Source organism: Paralichthys olivaceus, chromosome 17 (assembly GCF_024713975.1).
Source record: "Paralichthys olivaceus isolate ysfri-2021 chromosome 17, ASM2471397v2, whole genome shotgun sequence".
Classification (NCBI taxonomy): Eukaryota; Metazoa; Chordata; class Actinopteri; order Pleuronectiformes; family Paralichthyidae; genus Paralichthys; species Paralichthys olivaceus.
This window is the reverse complement of record NC_091109.1, coordinates 8,374,168-8,387,311: the sequence shown is the minus strand read 5'-3', so window position 1 is coordinate 8,387,311 and position 13,144 is coordinate 8,374,168. Positions and strand designations below refer to the sequence as shown.

Genomic DNA, 13,144 nt, shown 5'->3' with positions numbered 1-13,144 from the left:
CCTCAATAGACAGTAACTAATGGATATCTTTTCAAAAGAAAACTAGAATGGCATTCAGTAAAGTGGATACCTCGGCTAAGGCCCAACAGTCCCCTTGTGAAAATGTAAAACTAATTGAGTTGCACTAAGAAAAATTCAATAAACTTAAGATATCAAGTTGAATCATTGTCAATGACATTGACAATAATTGCAGACAGATTTTCTTTGGAGTCAGTTTTTTATTTGACATGAAGAACTTACAGCTGCAGCTTGGTACCAGAGGCAGCACAGAGACATCAGGCCAGGCCGTCTGTTCACAGGGACTCTGTTCAATTCAAAGTGTATGGTCATAGGGACCAAAGTCAATACTAACCTTCCTTGTGCATGGTTTACATTGTTTGGATTATTATGGAAAAAAGAAACAGCTATGATTTTCTTTGCATGTATTGAAGACACAGACAGTTTACATCATGTCAGGTTTATTTAAAACTGCAAAGTACAAGTTTTACTCCTGCAACCTTTTTTGAGTTTTGAGTTCCTTCATCTTCTTGAACCCCTCCACCACCACACCAACAGTCACCCCCACCTTCCACTCTCATGCATGCATGGACACAGACCTGCACACTGCACTGTCAGAAAGTTGCTGTGGTAATAACTTTGGGCTGGCATTGAATTACATTCATACGTGTGTGTATAAAATCTGAAAAATGTTTTATTCCTATACTAAACTAATCTAAAACAGCTTTAAATATTATATTTCATTGGATTTCATTTAGTTTAATCATTCTAAGCTCACTGTTATACGATTGTCCCAGATGTGCATGTCTTTGAACCTGTTTTGCTGCAGCTTAACCTTTGCTAAATTACCTGTCTCTGGTATTAAAAGAAACACAGAACTATGCAGGAGCAGGAAGTCCTCCGAGTGTTGATGTGCATTACACCTGTCAAGAGAACCCAGAGGTCAGAGGTGAAATCTACTTTCTTCTCACTGAGGGACGGTAATCCGATCTCGGTGAAGTCACCGGTTGAGATTTTGGAATCCATTGTGGAGGCAGCAGGGCGCGGCTTTAAGAAGAATTGATGAGTGCTCGGTTGAATCTGTCATGTGTCAAAGAGCAACGCTTTGTAATTGTGTTACTTTTGAAACGCTTTCAAAAAAAAGTCAAAGAGCAACAGCAGATGCTGCGTCCAAGGCCAAACAAAAAACTCTGCCGAGAAGACAGCTTATTAAATGAGGTCACGGCAGGAGAGTGAATATTGAAACGCCTCAATAGTCAGCTGATAGACTACAGTCTAAAGTCATCTTCTAGATTATGACAGCTTGTTTAATACAGTGCAGTCATTTTACATATTTGGTTTTCAAGTGTTTAACAGCTCTGCTTCACTCAATCCCATCATTACCTGTCATGTTACACAACATTATACGTTGGCTAAATGTTTGTTGGATAAATTTCTATATCATGCTCATCACTGGTCTGGCTCCAGTCGACAGAATAACAACATCCCCTGCAGATTGTCATAGTCTGTCACTGCCTCTCAGCAACAAAATATCTGCTTTGTTATTAAGATGACCCCCCCCAAGTCTCTGCAGACCGAGTAAACAAAGCTAATAGAAAATAATGCCAGCCTGATTAACCTGCATTATGACATTGTTTGTGTAGAACATCATTAGCAACCAGAGTTATTTCTCATGCCAGAGAAAGAACAACCGCCTGTAGATACTTTGTTAAGAAAGCATGACTAAGAAACTATTACTGGATAGAAGGTCAAATAGGACATTTGGCAAAAAATGATCCTATTTAAATAATTATATGTCCAAACCCAAATTTAGGTTGAAAAGACAAACTATCATGATCTTAGAACCTAGATCCCAAACTGGGATAAATACAGTGTTGATATATATGTATATATATATGTATATATACATACATGTCATTTATTACACCCAAAGCAGCAATAAATTACACTGTTCTCATTGCAATGCAATAAAATGGTCATGGTGTGTGGTATAATTATTTGACGAATGCTAATATCATTGGCTTGTTGTTAATTAGTTGATTGATTATTCCAAACATTTGATCTGATTAAAATTACTCTGATTTAAATGACTCTCTGAGAAATCAACAAAAATGTTTTCAAAAATCTCACAATGTTAAAGGAGGTCCAGTGGTTTTGGCGAAATCCTTCTAAATAGCAAACAAATAAAAACCTTCATATATCATCAATACAGATTCTTTTTGCAGATGGTCAAGTTAGTAACGAAGCTAATATCTGCAGTTTTGTAGAAACAGGAAAGAAGAAAGTGTCTTAATCCTGTTGAGTGATGGGTGAAGGGTAACGTTTATCCCTTCATAGTTCTCTCACAGGAAAACTCTTGCCTCGCTGTGTGACAGACCCAGATCATGTGACCAGGCAGATGAGGAAGTGCTGACAGAGGAGTCCCTTAAAATGCACATATAATAAGACACACACATACACAAAACACAATCTTTGAAAGGTGATACCTTGTGAAACTCCTTGCAGGCTCTTAAGGAGAGGAAGGAGGGATTAGGAGAAAAGGATGGAGAGAAGGGAAAAAAGGACAAAGATGGGAGCGCAAACCAAATTCATGCTCTTTTTTTATACTCTTTTCATCCATGCAGTATCTGTCTGTCTGTCTCCTTCCTTGCAGCTATGAACCAGAAGTGATTGTCCCCCATTGGTCCCAGGGTCCCCGCGGTGGAGGCCCACCCTACAGCTACGCTCCCAGACACGGAGTCTGATGAGGAGCACAAGGCCACGAAGGCTTACTCTGAAAGCCCTGGGGAACCCACACACATACACACACACCCACACCCACACATACACAGAGCGAGAGAGAGAGAGAGAGAGGCAGGCAAGCACAAATGCATGCAGAGGCAAGCAGGCACATGTACAATCAGCCAGACATACACAGTTCACATATGAACTTGCAAACAGACAGATAAACACAAAAGCAGGTGGATGCACTTACTCACTGGCACACTCACACACGCAGACTGGCACTGCATCAAAATCACAGCAAACCACGCACCAACTCATACACACAGCTGCTGGTTCTCCCTGGCACAGCAACTTGCTATCACATCAAAACATGTAACTGTACTCTCCGACAGACAGCCGCACACCAAATTGATATTTTCACTTTTTCTGTTCATTTCCAATCTTTATTTAGAAATGTGTCACACTGGGATTGACATCGCATTCACTGCACTCATTGCAGTGAAATTGGCATGAATGAAAACAATATTTCAGGTTCGTTCATGCATGTGTCTGTTTCAACTCCGTTATTAGTTTGAAAACATATTTGATAAATGTAAGTTTGCTTTTCTTGAGGTTGTTGAGTAACAATGTGATTATTGTTGCAGATGTACTGAGCTGATAAGTACAACATTTATTTACACTGACTCTCTGAAAAAGTGGACTCTATTCAAACGCATACTTTTCCCAAGGCCCAACAGTCCCCTTATGAACCCACATTTAAATTCTCTAGAACTGGATTTGTACTTACAAATCCCACACACTCAAGATCCATGAATTTACCCTCAGAGATCAACTAAAATCTCACAATGTTACAGAAAAAAAAGTCCTGGATCCGCCCCCAGATCCAGATCCCCAGCAAAATGTAATGGATTCATGCCTGACCCATAATTCATCCTTCCAGCAAGTTTCATGGAAATACATTAAGTTGTTTTTGTGTTATCTTGTTCACAACCAAACAATGTATCCTCCCTCGTGGAGGTAAAGATGTGGCTCCATGAAATACTTCCTCCATATCTCCTGCATGTTACCTTCCTCGAATACAACCCATAGGGGATCGGCAGGCACACCAGACCTATGTCGTCTAGGTAACAATAATGAACACATGATTACGTCTGTGTCGTGATTGGTTAGTTTTAGGAACAAATACTACTTTGCTACGACCACAACCTCAGATGATGTATAACTATAATCGTTGGGTCGTAAAATGTTGGTTCACCGGTGACCTGTGAACTTGTTTTTTTTACAGGACAGTCTCGCATCTCACTGGGACCAATTTTCAAATTTCTCCCCAAACAGGTCTGAACCAGCTCAGAAGAATAAAGAGTCATCTACTATTGACATAAAGAGCTTAATCCAGCCCACCACTAACTAGCTCTTCTCAGACTCAACCTCTCATCTCTGCGTTGGCTAACTAGGCCTCACTCCTGCCTGTTGGCTACACACCTGCCCCAATAGCACCTAGAGGCACAGTCGGACCCCACGAGAACCCACACACACATTTATGTATGCGCCTGAGTATGTGTACTCACATCACACAAACACAGATATAAAGGCCCATGAGCCACTCCTGCAAAAACACACAAACACACACACAGACGCACCATAAAACCTCCCAACACACACCCAGTTTATGTTTCCTTCACTGACTTTCCTTTTGTTAGAGCCGTGGCAATTACAGCCAGCAAACACACGCCAGGTGCTGAGGAACCTGGTGCGGCAAAGTAAATTAGTAATATTAGGAATGTGCGCTCGTCATTTGCAGTCAATTTCCTGACGCTAATGAGATTAGAAACAATGTTGTCAGTCAAGAAATGGTGGCACAACATTTCCATTTTGTTGTTTTCTTTTTTTTCCTTCCCCCTCATAATCAAGCCATTGGAACCATTACTTTAATAATCATGAAAATAGCAGGATATGGCAACGCCGTTTAATTACATTTTGAATATCATGGAGTTTTTAGTCACTCAAAAATGTCATTTCATATGATATTGGATTAATATTAACAGTAAATGAGGTACGTAATATGAAATTAGAATTTCCTGCCGGATATGACAGGGGAATAGGATAATAACCAGTGCACAAACAAAACAGTTTTAATTGTTGTGACGAGGGTTTCACACGATAACAAACACTAATGGAAATTGCCATCGTCCTATTTTGGTGCTATTTTTAGACATGTGTATAATTTGTTCTGAAGGTCTGACTGAGTTGTTCACGTGTCCACCTCTCTCCTCATCGTCAGTTTCTTGCTTTTCATCTTCCCCCCCCCAACCACCACCACCACCAGACCAACTCTCGGTCACCACTCGTCCCCTCCCCCAGTGGGGACTGTCAGCGCGGATGATGGTGGTGGTGACCAGAAGAGGGCAGACATACTGTATTTAATCTCATATGCTGTTATATATTCTCTCTCTCTCAATCTCTTTCTCTCCATCCATCCCTGTCTCTGACCCCCTCCACCCTCACGCCTCTTCTTCTGACTCTCTCTCTCTCTCTCTCTCTTTTTCTCTGTACTTTTATAATCAAGTGGAATTTCTGACCCTCACTCACACCCCCACCCTCAGTCTCCCCCCCTCATCAGGTCTCTGGTGTCAACAGGGTGACACTGAAACTGAGCACAAATACACATTTAGATTTTTTCATTTGTGGTATTGTTTTCATTTTAATACAAATACATAGGTTGAATACAATTATTCCAGATTACATCAAATTTAACAAAAGATATTTTATGGCATAAAATAATGCACTTACTTTGTTTACTTTGTTTTAACTGCATAGTAACAAACAAACTAAACCAGTAATATTCCAAAAAAGTCACGCCATAGTAAAATGCCAGATTCAAGTTTTCCATTTCGGTGACTCATGTACTCACAGACACTTTCTTGTCTTCTTTTCTACATTTCTAATACATTGCTTAGTATTTTCCACCCCAAATTTCTCTTGGAATTATTGGCAGTTAACCACAAACTTTATTATGAGCTGCAAATTTAAATGCGAGCATTCATTTTGTAAAACGTCTGTTATTTAAAACTAATCTATCTCACATTATTTGAACATTTGGCGGGGCTGAATTTACAGTTTATAATCTAACTCAAACAAGGGGACCGCTCTACCATCTTTGCACCATAAAGGAATGAGTGTGATGATGAATTGTTCTTTGGACCAACCAGACAATTAGAAGGGCAAAGGTCGTGCAGGGTTTCTGGTTTCTGTTAAAGGAGTTTAGAAAATTTGAGACCATGTTTTAAAACGCAGCCTTTGAAGGATGCAGCCCCTGAATCTAGACACAGCATTTAATGTTGAAATAAAATAAAATGTGTGCATTTTTCTAACTACATTTCCTTCTTTCTATCTTAACATTGAATTATGAGCAGGTTATGAATAATGATTTTTTTTCAGAAAATGTAGTTTGTTTGTGCACCTCAACAAGTTAAAGTATTCAATCTTACTTTTAAGGAACTGACTCATTTAATTTATCATGACAATTAAAATTCACCAAATTTGGGGACATATGAGTGACATAGTTATATTCAAGGCAAGATTAGAGATGAACACTGCAAGGAGATAACACATTGTTAGTTTGTAAATGCAGCCAACCAATGCTCAACAGAGACTCATCCAGGAAAAGGTAGGGCAGAGACAGCAATGGGCATTATTACATATTAGTTTAAATCCCTCCTCCTCTCCTCTGTGTTTTATCTGATCAGACACAGGCACAACGACCAACCTCTTTCTTTCTCTCTCTCTCTCTGTGTGTCTCTCTCCCTCTCTCTCCCTCTCTCTCCCTCTCTCCATATGTGCTTCTATGTGGCCTCTCTGCTCTTTTTTCTTGAAACCTCCCTCTGGTGCATTTCAGATCCTGGATGCCTGAGGCCTATGCGACCCCCCCCCCCTTCCCTTAGTGCTAATGAGTCGGCGGTGCTAGCAGTGCAGGGCTAGCTAGCCCGCTGATGAAATGTAAATGGGCAGTAATGAGCACAATCACAGCCACTTGAGGGGGAATCATTGCCACAGCCAGCCAGTCCTGTCCCACCATGCCTCCTGTCTCTCCATCACTGTGCTCCTGATGGACAGGCCCCGGTCCCAGGGTGGGCGTGAGACTGACAGGCCGCGGCGCCTGAGAGGAACCCAGTGGGCCTCGAGAGTGGCCCCTTCATGACTGACTGTAGGGACGGGGGATAGTGACGGCGAATGAATCTCGCTGCATGGCCGTTCTAAACTGGTCCATTAATTACACCAAACCCTTAGAGAAAATTAACAGGCAAATTTAATAACATGGAGGAGGAGGTTAGCGTGTGTGTGTGTGTGTGTGTTTGTGTCTGCTCTCCACCCCCTGCTACTGTGGAGAAGGACCGCTTCAAGCTTATTGTCAACGCTGACACTCGTCGAACAGGGTTTTCTGTCACATAAGGTCACTGATTTAAGGCCCAACCACAGGTTTAGTGAGGTCAGTAATTTGCCTCATCCCTTTGCAAGTCATCTCTTTTAGCAATTATGAGACGTTAGTGTGGTACTTTCTTTAACTGGTGACTCATGACAAATCTAAAGTGTTGTCTCCACTAGGAAGTTTGATCATATTGAAAACTGACCTGTGATCTTTATGGGTCAATACTCCTGCAGTTTTTGTGTTATATTAAAATCAGGGTTTTTAACAATGGTCAAACACTTACAAATTCTAGTCTGATTTTTGAAAGGAGCTTGTATCAGTTGCACTTATTGCAGAAAGGTATAATTGACTCAAGCAACCTTTTGTGTATAATTTGTTTAATGTATTATTCCATTTTTGTAAATAAACACTCAGATACAGACTCTAATTCAGCCAATACTACAGCTAATTTAATAGTGTTACCAAAACCGAAACATGAGGAACAGTGTGCTCGTACTGACAATGATCTTAATCCAGGAAACTCCTAAAAATATTCCTTTGCAAGTTACATGCACATATCTAAGAAATACAAGGGTGAGAAGCATGAGGCATGTGTGTCACTGCATAATATCAATGTGCTCTGGGAGATTTGTAAAAGGAAATTCAACTCGTGACAGCAAGTGGAAATCCCTCGGTGCAGGCGCTGCGTTTAAATGTTGGTGTTTTTGCTCTGTGTACAGAATCTTGCAGCTCTAGTCTCTCACTCACTGTACAGTTCAAAAGAAAGATATGCTAATGCAGAAAGTAGTTTGAATGTATGGGTATTATTCCGTTGCACTAGCTGTGCTGGAATACACCAGCAAAAACCATCAGCTTGGCATTAACTCGTGTGTATGTGTGCGTGCAGATATGGAAAACAGAAGACAAGAAGAGTTTTTCGGGTTTTGCCGTGGCCCACTTCTTCTTCTTCTCCTGCTCTGTATTCTCTCTTTCTCTGCGGTGCTGTCAGTCTCCCTGGGGTCGGATCAGCGCCGCCACAATAGGTAGGCCGGGGCTATCAAAGTACATGTTTTAACTTTTTAAGACTTTGCAGGTTGGCTTTGTTCTCCTTTTCTCTCTGTTGTGCAGGCTCTCCTGGGTGCCGGGTTGGGGAGTCTCTCTGGGTGCTGGCGAGTGGCTCTGGGCTATTAAAAGAAATGCTGGTTATCTACTGGGAGAAGTGGAGGAGTCTTTCAAATTGGAGTGAGAGCTCACGACCAAAGACGGAGTTTGGAGATGAAGGCGAGGAGCAGGGTGTTGGTTATGATGATGAGCACGAGGGTATGCATGGGTATTTACGATTGTATGTGTGTTGATGTGTTTAATACAAAGGATTATTATTAGAATATTGCAGTGTTTCCACCCTCCTCCTTTGCATCTTGCAAATCACTAAAGAGCCCTCTACTGTGTGAATGCAAAACCTTCATACATGCATTCACACAAACACACACAGACACCTGCTTTATCTCCTCCCCCCTCCACGTACACACGCAATCTGCCGCCTCCGCCACTACTACTACCACCACTTCCCCTACCCGGGGCCTTTGGGATGATTTGATTAGCAATGATATCGGAAAACGGCCTCATCGTGCTAACAAGATTAAGCTGAGGCCCTGTCTGTTTCCAGTGCTGGAAATTTGCTAGGTGATTAAAACTGGCTCTCTCTGCTGGAACAGGAGCCTTGGTCGACTAGTGGGACCGTTGCCAGGTAACAAGACATGACTGCTGTTTTGATGTGGCTACATACGCAAAAAGCTACAGTACAGTAGGAGATAAAGTGGGAAACCTCCGTCCCTGGCCAGGCAGAAATTAAACCTTATTTAACATGACATACAGAGCAGCTGGGACAGAGGTGTAGCAGTGGACCGCTGAAGCTCTACTCACCATCAGACTTGTAATCTAAACACAACCTACCTCTCAGAAAACGCTGCTTTGTATTGTTACACCTTCATGATTTATGTCCAAATGTAGTTGGACAAATACTCATCTTTCATTACACGATTCACTTACAGTGTTTGGGTAAAGATCAGAAATCTATCTGTGGGATAGGGGCAGTTGTGGCTCAGGAGGTAGAGCGGGTCATCCACTAACCAGGTTCGATCGCAGTAAGGAGGCCTTGGGCAAGATACTGAACCCCAAATTGCCCCTGATGGCAAAACTGTGCTGTAAAGATCTTTGTCAACATCTAACCTGGTAGACAAGGTTTGCTGGGTTATATAATTTCAGCATTATCTTATCTCTATAAAAAAAAAAATAAAGGTTATCATTATAATTTAAATTTAACTGAAGTGGCAAGAAAAAGAAAAAAAAAGTAGTAAACCCTTTGGATCAGATCAAATGCGTTTGATCTTTATCTAAGTCACAAGTATAGACAAACACACAGTGCTTAAGGTAATAACATGAAAATACTTATCTTCTTTTGTGTCTGTATTGAACACACCCAATACAAACTCATGGTGCAGAAGAGAACCCTTTGATTTAGAAACTGAACTTACTTAACCTCCTGTTGCAGAGATGATCTCAAACAAATATGCTAGCTACAGATCAGACTTGCATAATGTACAAGAGCACTTTTGAACCATGATATCTTACAGAACTGTGTCAGCTCAGCAGTTTGATGTTCCATAATATCTGTATTGGTCCAAAATCAAGTTGCAACTTGCCCACTAGTAAAGGTGGATTTGCTTTGTTTGAAACTTAGATTGGATGTTGTTCTGTAATAGATTTGTTTATTGTCCTTCTCTACCCAACTTCTACTGAGCCTCATCTGGTGGAAAGAGACCCTGAAGATCCTGTGAGATACTTGGGTAATACATGCTGGTCAGGACCACCTACTTCATACTTAACCTTTGGGATGATGTCTTCATGTTGGCATGTATCGCTCTTTTTATGCCCTTTGGAGTACAGGGTGTTCTTCTTGCACAATGAGGTAGTCCTCTAAAGATTTAACTAATAGCCTTGTGGCGTGTTAAGGTGGTTTTTGGCAAAGTTATTTAACATTATAACAGTGGTTTCTTCTTTGTTGTCCTGCCCTGGATACATGCCTGTTAAATTGTTCATCTCAAATAGCTCCAATAATTCCTTTAAGCCTTCACCTGTTCTCTTTTAACATACTAGACATTGTGCTTTTCGAATCATATTAACCGGCTAAACCCGATACCAGGAAGAACCACACTGCCGATTTGTCTACATGTGGAGACAATTGTCTTGACTGTGGACAGATCAGTATCTAAATCTTTATGAAGTTACCTTTGAGCCAATTTCAGGTTTATGCAAACCAATGATGATACATTTTCTGACATCTATTTCTGTGTGTGGGGCTTAGTTCACATCTGTAGATGCTTCTTGATCCAAAATATAAATGTTTGAGTATTTTTGTTTAATTAGGTCAAAGTAGCTTTAGACCACACCTCCCATCTCCAGTTTAATTGATTAGACTCTTTTCTGACGCCTGACTTCAGTTTGCTTCACGTACTTTTTATTCAAATGACACTGTGAATGTTTGAGTGACATGTTTTAAATGGACAAGAACAATACAATGACTTGTGTGCTATTGGTTAAAACTGATTCTGTTGGTTATTATTATTCATTATTATTACACCTTATTGTTATCACATTTTATGATACTCCATTTAGTCAGAATATTTATTTGTGTGTGTATGTATATTGTGACCAATACTGCAAGGAGAATTTCTTCATTGGTAATCAGTAATATGTAAAGCCACTGAAAGGGTTGTAGTTCTTGTTCTTGTTCTTCCTCTTCTTATTGCCTCTGTTCACCTCAGAGCATTGTTCATTTTACTATTCCATGCTAACAGGAGCTAAGGTGCAGAATCTCCAACTTCCAGTTTACCATAGGAGGACTATTAATTCCTCACCCCAGCACTGTATTTATTCAATTGGATTATGCATGCATGGAAGGCCTAATGAGGGCTTAAAAATGCAATTATTGCTTAAGAAAAAAAGTGACTTTTTTGATAAATGTTTCTATTACCTAATAAATGGAGAATCAACAGACTTAGGAAACTGTTTTATTCAGGGCTTGAAATTAGCCCATCAATCATTTGCAGAGTTTGTTAACTATTCCTCTCCTATTCCTCCTCCTTTTTTTTCTCCCATTGCCCCATCCTCCAAAATCTGTCAGTATGCAAAAAAGGAAGAAGACAGAGGAGACAGGGAGAAAAAGAGGAAGACAGGACAAAATTGATTATGATAATCCTGGAAAAACGACAAGATAGAAAATAGTAAGTTAACTAAACGAACACACTGCCATGCAGGACAAGATATCCTTTAACGACTGGACTGTGATAATGAACTGCATTTTTAATTCATAAGGTCCATAGGCACAGGCCACTGGTGCAATGTGAGGGTTAATCAGAAGCTAGATGGTCACGGAGCGTCAAAAGGTGGTGCTGATTTTTTTATGAGCGTATTGATTATGTTTTCATTGCAACAAATATCACATAGGCATATGTGTGTGTTTTGGTATTGATTTTGTGAGGTCTCATCCACATGTGGCCTGCAAATAAAAATTGACCCCAATCAATGGGCTAATACAATGAGCAAGAAAGCCATTCAGCGGATCAGAATCTGACCAATGAGGTTAAGATAGCGTTCATATTTGAAATTTCAGCTGCACAGATAAATAAAAAAATACACTTAAAGATAGAATACAAACTGCTAAGGTCATTTTTTTACTAACATGACATACTGGTATATTAATGCCCCCATCATCATTCTTTTTTCCCCCCATTCATTCCTTTTAATCAAAGGACATAGAAACATCTGATGTGTAAACCTCCATCTATTGGTTACGCTCTCTCTCACACACGTCCATAAAACAGCAGGTGTGATAGGGACCACACCTGAAGGAAGCTGGGGGGGTTGGAGGCAGACATACAGCTTCTGCTATCACTTATGTCAGTCAGCTCAGCTTAGCTTCTATCTCTCCCCACAAACAGTAAACTGAGGTATGGGAGGGAGGCCAGGATAATTCTACCGAGGGGGAAAAACAATAAGGTTATTTCATCATATATCTTCGTATACCTTCATCTAGTCTAAATGAAAGAGAAGCGCGGCCCTCCTTGTCAAAATTGTTTGGGAAGACGTTGTAATACGGCTGATGCGTGACACCGGATAGATGACATGAATGCATATATGCCCTGCTGTACATCAATTCAAACGCAGGCGAAGGGAATATTCAAAATATATTCATGGAATGTTCAGAGCTATTTCAGCGAGGATCACAAAATATTACCTCCACATGGTGATAAGATAAGGTATTTTTCATATTTCCATGTGTTTTCATTCTTTTTCCCATTTTGGGGATGGAGGAGGAGGAAGAATTTGGCCCCGGGCAAGATTAATAAGCATTTAAAACGGTTTTACTGCTAACCGGCAAATCACAGTGTGTGTTTCAGAGTATTGTTCACTACTGAGTGGCCATGAATGACATAAATAGATTGCCTTGGTATTCCTCACCAGGAAGCTATTGAAGGCAGGGCCAAATAAATAAACAAAGCACACATGATTTGCCTATAGATTCTCTCTCACGTGCACAGATGCAAACCTAGTGTGGCAGCCACATACACATAAATAGAAAATGCACACCCAACAATGTATATAACGCATACAGTATAATCCATCTACCATCTGAGCTATAATTAAATGAAATCTTGCCTTCCAGTGCATTTTTTTCTCCTTTCTCAAAAGACAGAATTCAAAACACTTAACCCCTATTAGATACCAATTGACTAGCAAGGCTGAGATGGTTGCTGCAGCCATTGGCTAAGACCAAGTTTGTGTCAATTGCTGGCTGGGAGCCTGCATATGTGGCTACAGGCTACCTCCACCACTCGGTATAACACCACCCTTCCTCCCACCATCAGTGAAATCTGAACAGATGAATAAGAAAAACACATGCATATCATCCATGGGAATCCATAGATACCCTCAAAAAACACCCCGACTCTATACATA

General features: G+C 40.6%; 1 long non-coding RNA gene across 1 annotated transcript in view; it reads left to right on the top strand.

Annotated features, from left to right (window-relative positions):
• The first annotated feature begins 3,258 nt into the window (after positions 1–3,258).
• LOC138405285 (uncharacterized) overlaps positions 3,259–13,144 on the top strand; it is a 42,643-nt gene continuing 32,757 nt past the window's right edge. The window contains exons 1-2 of the long non-coding RNA XR_011239000.1: positions 3,259–8,169; positions 8,255–11,409. This is a non-coding gene — a long non-coding RNA (uncharacterized lncRNA). The remainder of the gene's footprint in view (positions 8,170–8,254; positions 11,410–13,144) is intronic.